This window comes from Homarus americanus, unplaced genomic scaffold (genome assembly GCF_018991925.1).
Source record: "Homarus americanus isolate GMGI-L3 unplaced genomic scaffold, GMGI_Hamer_2.0 scaffold21954, whole genome shotgun sequence".
NCBI classification, from domain to species: domain Eukaryota; kingdom Metazoa; phylum Arthropoda; class Malacostraca; order Decapoda; family Nephropidae; genus Homarus; species Homarus americanus.
In genome coordinates this window covers 13369-27536 of record NW_024749152.1, presented here as the reverse complement: position 1 = coordinate 27536, position 14168 = coordinate 13369, and the positions used below count along the sequence as shown (strand labels likewise).

The following is a 14168-nucleotide window of genomic DNA, read 5'->3' as shown; positions in this document are numbered from 1 at the left end:
ACAGAGAGCCATATCAGGGCCATTATCTCCAAGTCTTCAAATATTGTTGTATATATTCGACACAGGTTCCCCAAACATCATTGAATTTCAGGCCCTTCAGGCATTCTTCTCAGATATTGCATTCCAACTGCATTGCGAAATCCTGTGGTTTGAATGAACATCTGTGAACGACACTTGCTGGGAAGCGGATCGGCAGGCGTCACCCCTCAACTCCTGTTGTTGCTTCAGTCATGCAGGAAGCTCCCCAATTTGACTTTGCCTCCCTTGTGGCACAGATTGCTGCTCTGCACTCTAAAGTTACTTCCATTCCCCCTCCTGTTACTCTAACTTCATCCCTCATTTGTTGGCAATGTAATAAGCCTGGCTACATCCAGCGGCATTGTACTGCGCTCCCCACCTAGAGATGGGGGAGGTGTCTCCAGGCCAGATGGTAACCTTATCCCTATCATAGGCCTTACATCTCCTATCAATCTCTGTTGATGAGCAGGAATAGTTCAAGTGATATTGTATGATCACCAAGTAAAGGTTCCTACCAGCAGCAGCTGAGACAATAGCAGAATTTTTTTTTTTATCCTGGCATTACTTTTATTTATTATATTATTTTATTAATTCCCCAGATAAACAAGAGTAAAGAGTTAGCCAAATGTATTATACTGAGATTACAGTTGAGATGGGTTCATCCCCACATCAGACATTGAATTTGTTTACTCTTTTGAGTTAACCTTTTGATTCAAATAATATTGCTTCAGTCTTTTCAAGATGTAGGGATAATTTGTTGTCTATAAGCCATTATTTGCATGCCTCCAATTCAGATGAAAACGCATTAGCTGTATCATTTGGATCTTTACCTTACACTAAAAGAGCATTGTCGTCAGCATACAACATAAGTTTGTAATTAACACTAATGGGCATGTAATTTACAACAAAGGAAGAGGATACTCCATTATACAAATCTATAGGTAATCAACATAGATATTGATTTGGTGTTATTTGCAACAGCTATCTATTTCCTGTTGTTAAAAGATTTAAACCACTATGTCCAAGGCTTTTTAAAAGTCTAACATTAACATGCCTGTGTAATTTCCATGAGTTTTGGGTCCTGATGTGGTCAGTGAGATGGATCAAGTTGGTGTCAGTCAACTGATAGCCCCTAAAACCTGACTGGTAACTGTACAAAGTATTATAACCAAACAGATATCTTTCCACCTGAACATACACTGCCCTCAAATTTTAGATACAGTACACAGGATGCTAACCTCCATCAGACCTGTCGCACTTCTTACAGATAGGTGTTACTATGACAAACTTACTTTCATCTGGTACAGTATTGGTACTAATGGAGATTAATTAAATGTTACTGTACTGGTATTGTTGATATCATGGTACAGCACCATCTCTGAAAAACCTGACTGGGATGTTATCAATAGCTGTCCTCTTGTAAGAGTCCAGTTTATATAACTCTTCTAGAACAAACTACTGTACTCTGTATCCTTTCTGTACTGGGATTTAAAAGCCTTTGAACTTACACTGTAATTGTTTGAAGCTATCCACAGCTAAATAACTAAAGATGAGGCAACTGTTGTATAAAAGAATTTTAATAGTTTGCAACTTTGTGGTCACAGTTCATTATTAATATTTAGCATTATGTACACTGAAATGTTTGTGGCCATGTCCAAAGGAACTTGGTTGCTTCCAGAGCTTTTTTGTCAAGTGTCCTCCAGGGTTTGAGCCAAAGTGGAAACTCAGACTTGACTGGTACAACACTCCAGCCTCCTGGTCTCTTGTCTGCTAGAAAATAGGATTTTAGGATCAACTTTTCGACATTTAAAAGATACTTTAACCCCTTCTTTATGGGGAAACCACTATAAATATTTTATCTGGCAAATGCCAGATATTTTATTCAGCACAGAGGGGACCCCATACACTAAGGTTTAAGGTTATTTAGTGTATATTAAAGTAAAACAAATTTATTTACAACCATTCAAACATCTCACCTTTTTAGTTACAGTAGTTTGAAATTTTATATATTTAAGACGCAAAGACACATACCCAACAGTTAGTATGAATCTACTGATAAAAACTTCAATACATTTACTCACCTTCCTGATGAAAGATGAGAAAGGTTTAAAGTCCATCTAAAAATAATCAAGGATTCTGTTATTGTTTATCCTCGCAGAATCATTTGGCTGATAGAAATAACGTTCTTGTGTGTATGTTTTATACACCGCAACTGCCAGGGTTACTAGGCATCATTCATTAAGTCTTAATTTCTGCAACAGGAAACTTCTAATATTTCAGATTAAGTTAAATATGTTTGATGCTACGTAAGATCAGTCACATATAGTATTGACTTCTGTATCATTATCTTACACCTGCCATCCCCATGAACACGTATCTGTGGCCTCCAGTTATTTAATATAAATTATAAAATTATGCACAGCAATTTAAATTATTTATTGAACTATGACAAACAAACTCTTGTTCATATTAGCCTATGGTAACTACAGTATATTATTTTTTATGTATAGTTTACCTACAGTCAATAAATCAGTAAACAGAATTGAAATTATTCATTCACATGTATGTAAAAAGATAAACTGATGATTACTTTAATTTTTCGACCAAAGTTATTTTATATTTTTCTTTTCAATTTCCCACTTCTGCAAAACATCCATGTATCATCAGAACTTCCAAGCCATTACCAAAACACACCACTCAATTTCTAGAGCCAACAAATTAACTACAAACTTTTAATAATTACAACATGACTTCAATAAAAAAAAAAACTACTATGTCTACTCAAATTATAATTTCTAGTAAGTGATATCCCCATTAACCAAAACAATTGGTGCAGAGCTCTTCTAGAGATGAGAGATTTCCGGTTAACGAGACGACTCTCTCAAATACGGAAAAGTCACATCCTCAGAATTTTTCCGGGTATACTGGGAAAAGTTTCCAAGCGTCTAAATACATCTTTCACACCCAGACACTAGCCCACATCCCCAGAATGTTTCTTGGTGCTGGGGAAAGTTTTCCGAGTCTAAACTATGCATCTTATCTCAAATCAAAGCTATGCTTCTCATCATCTCGTCTCACAGTGACCGCGGGCAGTGTATAAACTTTTATTCACAGCATGTTCTAATTGTCTTAGAGAAATGAATTTGGTACCATTGCATAGCTATATGGAGATGCATTCCTGAGAATGTTATTTTTTTACCTATGAGATATATTGTCTACAGTATTGTACTGTATAAGAATGATACAGGTACTAATAAACAGCGATCAATACAATAACACATCTTTACTAATTAATAACAAATAAATAATGTACTGTACAATATTGTATCATGAATGACAGTCATACAGTAGTAGAATGAGTGAGAGAAGCAGTGAGAGTCAAGGGCATGAATGGAGCTGTGTTTTGCAGCAAAGACAGTGGAATTTTCCACACTTCACAGGAAAATTTTCCGCAGTCTAAACGACGCATCTCACACGGAACTGTATTTATTTACACAAACACCACTGTACACGTGCAACATATTGTTAATACTGTAAACTTAATAATATATACTACTATTAATATTGTATACGTATACTGTACCAGGGTTGGCCAAACTGCAGCTTGTGAGCCGCTTTTACATTTAATGTGCAGCTCGCAAAAATATCTTCGCTGAAGTCCTTTTAGTACCGAATAAATGTGCCTTTAAGCATTAATGCGTTTCCTTCCACACATAACCTTAAATAATAGTGTATAATAATAATATAGCTAAATTGGACAAAATACTTAGCAAACTTCACGATTTCATTTATTAGTGAACATCGGTCTACAGTAAACAAAACAGTGTGCAGTACAGTAAAGGGTCCAAAAATCCGGATGCTTAAGGCAAATTGTTTTGCCATTTATTATTACAACACTTTACACTGAAGCGGTGCTTTCAACAAAAATATATTTCCATTCAATGTTTATTCAAGTCAGTGGAGGGAATATTGTTGTAATACAACAGTTTTTTAACTAGAAAGCCATTCGAAAAGTGATTACGGTAACATCTTTTGAGCGAAAAGAAAGTGCAAGTCATTGTTTTTGATACGTTTTGATCCCACTTTCCACTGTATCGTGCGTCATTTCAACAAAAATATTACATTTCATTGGTCTTATTATATCAAGCACAGTATGAATATAATATCATTTATTAATATAACCAAATTTAACCGAAAACTAAAACGAGTAACATCTCAAAGAACATTGGAAGGTTAGGTAAAGTCTTTTTGTTTTAAGTATTGTATTTTATCCTATTTTTTACATTGAAATAAATCCGTTTCCTTAAAACTACTATTTATTTCCGAGAATATGTTCATTCAGAAGTTGGAAATTAAAATATCGTGTGATGTAATAATTTTTTAACTGAAAGCAATTCGAAAAACACGTGACCTCTAGCCCTGTTCAAGAGAGAGACTGGGAGAAAGCTGTGTGGTGCTGCAGGCGATGACAGAAAATGATTTTGATGGTTTAATGAAAATATTCAGAAATATGGTATGTCAATATTTGTTAGTCCAATTAGGATATTATTGTAATGCAATACAACAGTTTTTAACTAAACCATTCGAAAAGTGATTCTGGTAACATCTTTTTGAGCGAAAGAAAAGCGTAATCATTGTTTTTCGTCGCGATTTGATCCCACTTTTCCACTGTATCGTCGTCATTTCAGCAAAATATTGCATTTCCGTGAATGGATTATATCAAGCACATTTTTCAAAATAAAAATCGACTAAATAATCCGTCGATAATCGAAACCGTCTATAAAAAAATCCGTCGATAAGGGGTACTGTATTATCATTATACTTATACCAGGGGTTGGCCAAACGCGGCTTGTGAGCAGCTTTAATCATTCTTAAAAATATCTTCGCTGAAGTCCTTTTTGCATCATAATCAATATAAAAGATAACGGTAAATAAGAAAAATGTTTGAGCTTTATATTTATAAACGAGAAGGCCATTAGATTAAATTATAAGTTAAATATTCAAGGTGAGTATAAATATTTAGAAATTTAATCCACCATTTTAATGTTAGAATAGTCGAGTGTCGTTCATCAGTGCTGCTGAGTCGGAGTCCAGTAAATTTCCAGGTCAGGAATTACGGAGGAAAGTGGGAGGGAGGACCCAGGGCACAGTGTAACACAGGGCCATTGAACTGTCCAGATCCTAACTGATGCGCTCTGGATCTGTTTGCAGTTCATAAAATAAGTTGCTTTTAAATACTGGCACTGTTATATTCATTTGATAGCAGTGTCCTGTGAAAATTTTTGTGAAGGAGATTGGCATCATCCAATTGTAATATAAAGTAGGAAGATGAAAAGAGAAATTTTTGACCCAGAGTGGGAGGATGATTTTGCATTTACCATTGGGAGATAGTATGCACTTATCTGCAATGTGTCACTCACTCACTACAAAGCCAGTAACACTGGCATACACTCTGACAAATCACAAAACCTTTTAGTATCACCCTAAATCAGAATTCGTAAAATCCAATCTCTGTAAGGTGGTAACTGATTAAAATATACAGTATACTGTAATTTAATTAGTTTTGTATTTTTCTTTCATATTTTTATATAGATTTTTGACCAAATATTTACTAAGACAAATATACTGTAATTAAAAATAGTTTTATATTGTACTACTTTTCATCACTTCGAGCCCATTTTGTATTTTCCAAATGCAGACTTGCAAAAGTTTTTTTCTTGAGATGTGCCAATAGTTCATTATGTGTTAAACATGCTCAGCACCCTTAAAACAATCATAACTCAAGATATTGATAACTTAACTGCATTATATGTATGTTATACTCCTGATTATTGAAACATAAAATTTTACAATTTGAAACAACATACCTAAGTAAATATTACTGCACACATGTATTTCTTAGAAATATTTGCAAATAATTTTTTTAATAAAATGTGTATGTAATACTAAAAACTTGTGTAAAATTTACATGTCTTGCGGCTGTAAATGGCAACAACCTTAGAGTAAACATATCTGGCCATCCCTGGTATATACAATGCTGTACTCACCCTTGAATGCTTTGTCATCACCCCAGACCTAGAGTAGGCAGATACTGTTCACTCAGCTGACTGCCAATACATAACTGTAATCACATCTTAACACTTGCAATGGAGTGGTGCAGGGCCAGTGGTGTGCATTTGACCCTAACATGATGCAATGTCAGGTCACCCACATTGTCCAGAGTAGAGAGTGAGTGGGTCTCATGCCCCACTGCAGATGTCTTGAATAAAGATAAAACTGTAGTGTTCAGTATAGCAGATAGCGCAGCACAGTATGTAACTGTAATCACTCTTAGGTTCTTAACACTGCTGTAACACTATTCTGGTACAATGTGTAACCTGCTATAAAATTATTGCACAAAAAACAGGTTGTGAGGAACAATCTTTTACAATGGCAGCAGAATATGAACTAAGAGGGACCCAATTATTTGGAACATGATGCAATCTCTCAGAGACTCCTGGAAAATTTGGAAGAGAAATTTCTGAGCGGAGGAGATTTGGCAAAAATTTCACCGTTATTTTACACTCATAAAATGAGCCTGTTTTTTCAACCTCGAAACTCATTCCACAGGAGCCGGAATTGAGTGAATTTTTTCCCGAAAAATTCCCAAGCCAATTCAATTCCGGGGTGGAAGTTCCGGTTAATGAAGATATTACACTGTACTGGCAATTATGATTTCTTTATTAGCGTTTTTACACAGTTAATTTTCTTCGTGTCTTGTTTTAATCATCACATATGCGGAAGCAGACTGGTTCTTTGTATGTCACTATTTGCTACTTCTACTTCTTTGGATTCTTTGTCATCAGGTGTAGTCTTGACCTCTGGCTCTATATCTTCAAGTATGAAGTCTTTAAGATAGGCTGACGTGGTGGCATCAGTCTGGGACTGATCTTGTCATGAATCGCCAGGTTCCTGGCTGCTGGCAACAGCCTTCTCAAAAAACAACATATTCAGTACATCCAGAGCTACAACTTCCGAGCGTGCTGGAGGCGGCCGTCGGTCTATACACGCCAAGGTCTACATGATCCAAAGAAAATTCAATATACCTGTAATTATGGCCCACTGTCTCTCTCTTATTTCACTTTATTCGACTTTACTAGAAGAATAAGTCTCTGGAGTAATGTCACATGCAGTAACTTGGAGAAAAGAGCCAGATGAAACATAATGATGACATTCATGACATACACTACATTATTTCCAGACAATATTGTGTATCTTACCTTGTTTAGTGTGAAACGAACTGTAACTTGAGCAAAAACATTCTCTTTATTAAGAAGTTCAGTACAGCAGGCGTGCTGCACTACATGTTGAGAGCCAAGAACCAGAAACTGCCATCTAATTGTCTTCTGGGCGCGATTGGTGAACTGACAAGAAGATGGGCTTTCGCTCTGTTACATTCTGATGGGTACTTTTATGTAAAGCTGTACCAAAAATAATTTAAATAACTTTTATAATCTGTACAATCTAATAAAACTACAGCTTAATATTATTCTTCAAAGTAAATACTGTACAGTAAAACCTGAATACGGGACCACCTGAGTAATATGCGTCAAATAACCGTTCTTGTAAAAAAATTTAATTTGAAAATAACGTGTATCTTGTAGGGCATTGTTATTGTTGTGTGAACTAGCGAGGCCGCGTGGTCCCCACTAGCAGAGCCTGCATCACAATAACTGCGACCGCACTGCACTCACTCTACATGTGGCTATTACTCCAATTAACAAGTGCTGTTCTCTCCAGTTTATATAAATAACACACATTGTGAGAACAATGCACAAGCAAGTCTTGGTTAAGATGAGCCCCAATAAGCAGAGCGCCTTACCATAAGAACTCAGTGCTAGCCATGGTCAGCAATATATGCTCTGTTCCCAAGATAATGCGAAATTTGTAACTCTGAATTTACTGACAGCAAATTGCTGTATAAGCGTTACCCTCTGCACCTCCACTGTGAAAGTGAAAAGTGGGTCCCATACACACTCATATAATCTTCACTACATACATGTAAGCCTACAGCTGTGTGCGTGAGATCTTGATGACTATATGTTGCCACCGATTCATGTAATGAAACTGTAAGTTATTGAAAAATAATTTCAATACTCTAATGTATCTTGAAATAAAGGAAATATAATATAAAACTATAAAAAAGAACAAATGAAAGCATGGTGTGAACAGTAGTCTGTGTGGGGGTGAATGTATATAAGTTGCATCATGCTCTCCCCGATGTGATCAAGGCATACACAGAAGCGCAGCAGCCAGGCATCTCTCAAGTCCAGCTGGCACAGCTGAACCGTCATCTTTCTTGGCATCACCCATAGGATAGTTTCAAGGCAGAGAAATGGATATATATACTAAATATATAAAAATATGTGCAAATGTATTTTTATGTTGTATGTATTACAGTATTTTTCATTGTTTATTATCAATTTTTTAAGTAATTTTTGTCAGAAGTGTAAAACATAGAATAATGAAGGATCGAACCTTTTTCATTTGTGCCATTGTTAAATCTACCTATAACAACAACATTCACAAGAATGAAGTGGATTTTGTGAACATATCCACTTCATTGCCAGTGGTAGCATACTGTACACAAATTTACATTATCCATATTTTACAGCTCTGAAAGCTTCTGAATCCTAGAGCCTTACCTACAACTACTGTATTAACACTTTGACCAAATACGAGCAATTTCCAGAAAAGTATCATAAGTGCAGATTATTTTACTTGAACTAATTTAATATGAACATAAATAAGTCAATCTGTGTTAGTGTATCGCTGGCTATTTGTTGTTTGAACAGTTGTGCCTCCTGCTGATATGAATAATGAAGTCCGTCTGATGCCCGATGTTGCTGTGACAATACTCCGGTACTCAGGTATTTTGCTACTGTCATCACAATTTTTAGCATTGCCATGTTTTGTATAATGGTAACAATCAGGAAATACATAAATATTTAGAGACAGGTATCCTTTCATCTTCATTCACATATGAACCTCTTCCTACTGTCCACCTGCACATCGCACTACAGCTTCAGATTGAAAGGTAATAAATGCACACCTACCCTTCTTAATAAAATCCAAGTACAGTATATATAAAATGCAGCTTCTGTCTACATCCAACAACTAAACACCATAATTAAACATTCACCCTAAACTTTGTAGTCAAACATGTAACAAACTTCAAAGGTCTTCATTGGTCTAAAGGCAGAAATTTAAATTTGATATAGCAGGAAATTCACTGACAAGAACTAACCCCATAATCAAAATTTGTTACTAAAATTTTAATTACTACCTGCAGTATAATATCCCTTACACACTGAAGGACATAATAAAAGGCACAACTGTTTATGCTGCACCAATCTAATTTACTCACTGCTGCTTTTGATCCTTGAGATAATTTCCCATCACCCTCCCAGGGAACATAAGCCTCAAATGTTTCTGGCGTGGAAGCTACGTATACAGGTTTTCTCTTGCCATGGGCGAGACAGGCTGGATGCCTTCTCCTTCATCTGGACATAGGAGTCATGTTGGTAATATTTCAACACTAAAGTGAGGCTGTACAGGTAGCATGCTATCTCCAAGATTAGCAAGACATTAACTAACAATGATAAATTACATGCCATCCATAACCAGCATGGAAGGTCATCATCGAGCCAGTAATAAAAGGTGACAAAAATTCTCCAGGTATTTTGGCTCACTAGAACTAATGATTTTACAGATCATCAACACAGTTTAAATTCAGTTCAGCTTTAAAGGGAACCAGTAGGTCAATTAGTAACAAAATATGGTACAGGTATTATAATACAGTATATTGTTACAATAAAATTTCCTCCTGCAAATACAATTCTTTAAAATGCCCATTAAAAGCAACTAGTCTGAGGTAAATGACCTGACTTATCCCAACCAATTAAAATGAACCAAATCTCCCACAATTGTCTTATTACATAACCAAGAGTGCTTACGTGTGACCTAAAACAACACAGTAGATACTCTACTAACTTTGGCCCGTATTTTCATCAGAAGTCATTTCTTCCACACTTTTTTTCATTAAGGTTTGGAAGATCCAATTTGATGACCTGAAAATGCAGAAATGCAATATAATGTACAGTAAAATAAAATGTCCACAGATCATCAGCTTAACCATATCATAATGAATATTACATTTTGACTATAGTTTTTTAAATCAAGGCAACTCATTCAGAATCTTAATGCAGCTATATGTATCTGTTAAATAAAGATATAAACATGAATACTATAAGAATTAAACTTACTACAAACATGAAAAATACCCATACAGAATGATGGAATAATTTGGTAAATTTACTTAGGTTAGACTTTTTTTGTACAATGCGTGCAATAAATCACAAAGTCCGAGACAATTTAGAAATAGGAGTTTCTGGGCTTTGCGTTATTTCCAGACTTCTACCAAATACCTAGGAGTTCTGAGGCCACTGTGCACTATCAACCCATTCACAGGGAAACAGTCCAGGTATATCAAAGGGAGAAGGGTCCCATGTTTTTGGGTGGGGGGCAGCAAAGTGAGCGACACAGCTGGGGGTTTTGGGGGTGCTCTGAATTTGTTTTTTTTAAACCTGACCAATATACGGGGCATTTGAGGCCATTTTGAAATATCTGCACTTGATATTAGGAGGAATATTCTGAGGTCAATAGTAATTACTTTTTATTATACTAAAATCCTGAATACAATACTGTATTAAAGAAAAAATATTGGAATTTTCTGATGAAAAGGGGGGTCCGCCCACCCCCTGGATCCACCATTGATTCATTATCCCCAAGATGACCCTTAAATTTGTACTTAAATGTGCTACAAATGTCATAAGAGGCAGGCAGTTTACTTCCTTACCTTCAAAGATCTGGCCTTCTTGAATTTCGGTATATAATGTTTCCGTTTGAAGGCAAAATTAGGTCTGAAGTGTTTGTAGTTGGGATCCTTGTAGACATAGTAGCTTCGACTCAGGGGAGGTAAGCAGACACTACTACTTGAAGACTGCAAGTGTCATTTGAAAATGTTTTAGTTCAGGAAAATCTTAGCAGTACAGTATTCTGGAGATACAAACACAACAATGGCTGTAGGTCTGGAGCTATGATCCGATATATTGTACTGTACTCTACTAACAAACCTTAAAAGAAATACAATAAATACTTTGAGAAAATGAATTAGAAAATAAAGAAAATAAAAAGAGATATAACCAAGAAGGTTATAAAATAGAAATAAAGTGGCAACCCCAAACATTAAAAAGTAGCATCTTACACTTCCCAAGAGGAGACAAGAAGCCATCTTCTATTTAACTACTACATAGTTATGGTCACGGCATTCATCTGTCAATGTGGACAAGTTGCAGGCATGCAAGTGTTCAAAAGTGCAACACAGAACTGATAGTGTAGAAGAAATATATGTTTCAGTGCAACAACCGATAGACCTAAAATTACACAATGCCACATCAAGAAAGTTGCTTTCCTTGGTACCATATAGTACTGTATATAAAAGTAAGGCTATACAGCTTATGCCCCCAGTAGTTGAAATTTCTGTTATATGCAATCAATAGCTTAGGACCAGGCATGGACGACCCGCTGCCCATGGGGCGATGTGGCCCAGACCATTTCTATGTGTCCCATGAATGAGAAATTCTATTTAATGTGGCCCTAGGTTCAGGTAGATTTGTTTTTCTTCACACATGAAGTATATAAAGTCCAATCACAGATCCAGACTCACAGAGGGCACCTGGAGGGCTGCCTCAGTGTCTCTACATTCCTCAAAAATTTGAACGATTATGTAGAAACATCCAAACCCAGGTGTCCCACTAGCTACAACTGGTAGTACTGTCATAACCTCCTATCTCTGACTATAAAAAGTTGGACAATACAAAACTGAGTGTAAATAGTGTCTTACATTAAGTGTCTTACTAACTGAAACCCTGACTGGTTGATTATATATTATCATTGATTTATATATTAGTGTCTCATAAAACAGAAAATATTGTGATAAAATAAATTGATCTGCACCAAAAATGTATATTAATTCTAACCTTGACTGTTATTATGTCACGTGCATAATTCTATTACAGGTATTTCTGATGTTGATCATGAAGTGGAAACACTGTGAATGTAAATTTTAAAGTAAATAGAAGTGCCTATAGGTTGTTTCATTGTAGTTCCTCATGCTGTAACTGTAGGAAAATCAACGTACAGTATCACAGACTGCCTCACTCATCTTCTGTTAAATGCCAAGAAACATTAACACTTGACTTAAAAAAATATAATGATAGATTTATTTCATAAATGGGGAAGATTGTGATTATAAACTGAAAATATCATTAAGTGGATGGGATTTATAAACACGATAGTGGTCCGTGTTAATACAATATTAACACTACTTTTGGGTTGGCTAGGATATAAATTTTTTGTGGTTGGCCACAGAAAATACTTAAATCATATCGTCCCCTTGACTGAGGAAAGGTTGCCTATGCGGCTTAGACAATTCTAAAAACTTTCTTATATACCTTTTCCTCACGATTAAGAACAGGGTCTGGGGCGGAGCCCCAGCTGGTGGTTAGGTATGGTTTGATAGGTTGGGAGACAGACCTTAAATTTAGTTTTTCAATTTTTTCATTTGAAAAGTGTGATTTTTCCTAAGGTTTCCAATAGATCCAAATGATTCTGACCTTCGTTCATGCAGTAAATCACTTGTTTGAGTCTCTCCCTCAAAACCCCAATTTCCCGGCTCTCCCCATTATTGTTATGGGTGAGAGGAAGATCTCAGAAAAGTTACTTGGATGGAAATAAAGGTCAGAATCGCTGAATGACATCAAATACCATCAGAAAAACACATCTTTACCATAAAGCTCTGTTGAGGCATAATTGGTGAGAAGTTAGGTAAGGTTAGGTAGATTTGATTGGTTAGGTCAGGTTCTGTTCATTGTCGTTTACATGTTGTTTAGAATCATAGGTATTACTGTATTATCGTATCGGTTCTGCAGCGAATTTTAGGATTTTAAGTTACAACCGTCTGAGAGAGGTTCAGGTTAGGTTAAAATTAAGTTTTTCAGAACGTTTATTATGTTTTTGAACGATTCTGACAAATTCCAAAATAGGTTGCATGACCAAAACGATAATTTTACAGTATCATCCAAATAATGTCTCCCAGAAATTTGGTACAATTCCAGAAACTCCTTTTGGTGCTAACTATCTGTTCCACCATTCCTTTGAAGTTCATTGATAAAAATGGGCGTATATCATAGACAATAACTGAATATGTTATAAAAAAACGACTATGAATTTTAGTCACCAAATGGTCAAAAGAAATAACTTTCTTGGACAATAATTTGTTAAATAAATTTACTATTTTTACCATTGTCTGTGTGTACATACTGACAATGTAATCTTTTTGATGATCATATTGCATAAATATCTATCAATTATTTTAGTTTCGGTTAGGTTAGATATAGTTTCTGGGTTCTGTGAATAGGTTAGATTAGGTTAGTTAGGTTATATTTGATTAGGTTAGGTTCGGTTTGGTTTACAAAAGGTTAGGTAGGGTAAATAAATGGATGCCAAAACTAAATTTGACCCTATTTTCTATATACAGCCTAGTCTTACTAATAATGTCAATTTGGAGAGTTGGCTGGTGATCCTCCATCTATCCTTCCCTTCACGTTCTCTTCAATAATGTAATGTAGGATCAACCTCACACCTGGCACTGCTTATAATTCATCAAATTATATAATGACCACGAAGGAGTGCGAGAGTCTTGAGGTGGTAGACTCACACTCAGACCCACCGGCAGTAACAAACAAGGTGACGTCACAGAGTTCGTGTTCGTCAAGAGTTACTCATGATGTCATTGCACTGACTGACATATATATACTGTACTATAGAGATATCTATTAAAAATATTATATAATTTTGTCCATATTGTCTCAGCATGTGAACAGAGCGTGCGGATAACAAAAAAAAGTACACCGTCTAGAGTATTAGCTAAGCAGGGCAGGCGCTCTAATCTCTGTGGTAACTGAGGTTCCGTTGAGCAGGCACCAGGGTCTGGTGGCCCAATTTGGGTATTTTCAATCAATTGACAGCAAGAAATTCTATTTTCTTTT

General features: G+C 35.8%; 1 long non-coding RNA gene across 1 annotated transcript; it reads right to left on the bottom strand.

The window, feature by feature from the left end:
* Positions 1 to 10062: 10062 nt before the first annotated feature.
* On the bottom strand, positions 10063 to 13705 carry LOC121853284. Its single transcript, XR_006086294.1, has 3 exons — positions 13669 to 13705; positions 10916 to 11059; positions 10063 to 10127 (listed from the first exon to the last, which is right to left on the bottom strand). It is a non-coding gene; the product is annotated as an uncharacterized LOC121853284 (long non-coding RNA).
* Between the last annotated feature and the right edge of the window lie 463 nt (positions 13706 to 14168).